We start from the raw sequence: 647 nt of genomic DNA on the forward strand, positions 1-647 counted from the left end.
AAACTCCAACTAACCTCAGAATGCTCATTTTAATACGAGGGTGGGATTCCTCACAGAACTCTGCCAGCCAATCAAAAACAGATGCAAACTTCCACCCAATAGGAACCTTCCTGTTTTTTTTTCCTGTCTATTCATTATCTGGTAACACCCAGCCTGTAAAAGGCATGATGTCACCCATGTGGGATGAAGTGATAAGACAGTGAAAGAATTTTGGATTCACATTTTTTCACACCACACTCAGAGGACGTTCAAACGTTTCCAGTCATCTGCTTTCTTAATGTTATTTTTTTCCTTTAAAGGAAGAGGCACTTAAAAAACTGAATTATATTTTATTATGCAAGAATTTTCTTTTATTGTGCTAGAATTTTCTTTTATTGCGCTAGCATGATCTTTCATTATGCTAGAATTCTATTTTATTGTGCTGGAATAGTTTTTGTTTTTAAACTGTGCTAGAATTCTTAGAATGTTTATTTCAAATCCATTTTCAAAAAATTTGAACAATGCAATAACCCAGGTGAGTCCCAATACCAGTGCTGTAGGTCACATGATCTTCTCTATGCTATTGAAGTTTGAACACATGAAGTTATTTTAAAGAACAAGCAAGCAATTATTCACCTATGTGTTGTATTTGAGATTTATGCATATCT

The sequence above is a fragment of the Polyodon spathula genome, chromosome 16, assembly GCF_017654505.1.
Source record: "Polyodon spathula isolate WHYD16114869_AA chromosome 16, ASM1765450v1, whole genome shotgun sequence".
Classification (NCBI taxonomy): domain Eukaryota; kingdom Metazoa; phylum Chordata; class Actinopteri; order Acipenseriformes; family Polyodontidae; genus Polyodon; species Polyodon spathula.